This window comes from Onychomys torridus, chromosome 2 (assembly GCF_903995425.1).
Source record: "Onychomys torridus chromosome 2, mOncTor1.1, whole genome shotgun sequence".
In the NCBI taxonomy this organism is placed as follows: domain Eukaryota; kingdom Metazoa; phylum Chordata; class Mammalia; order Rodentia; family Cricetidae; genus Onychomys; species Onychomys torridus.
This window is the reverse complement of record NC_050444.1, coordinates 123,976,020-123,976,458: the sequence shown is the minus strand read 5'-3', so window position 1 is coordinate 123,976,458 and position 439 is coordinate 123,976,020.

The following is a 439-nucleotide window of genomic DNA, read 5'->3' as shown; positions in this document are numbered from 1 at the left end:
CCCTTAGCAGGGGTACTGGGGGACTCAGGCCTCCTGCACTTCTGTTTGTCCTCCGTTCCTGCTCTGCTTCTTCATCGTCAACCTCTGTGACATCCAATGCCTATTTTAGTTTCTAGTTCCTTTCTAACGGCCCAAGGGACTCAGAACCCTAACAGTCCCTTCTCTTACTACCTTCTTTTGGTGGTGTGATAGGAGGGACTGAAATTAGAGAGAAAGGTAAGAGACACACCAATAGGGGCATCCACCAAGCTGAATTGAGAAAAAAAGTATACATTGTTAGCTACTATATTAACAACTTGGGCCTGGGATTGGAGTTTAGTTGGTAGTATCTGCTTAGCATAAGCCAGGCATGGTAGCTCAATCCTGTGAGCCCAGCACTCTGGGTAAGGTGGAAGAAAGAGGATCAAAAGTTTAAGGTCATTCTCAGCAGTTCAAGGCC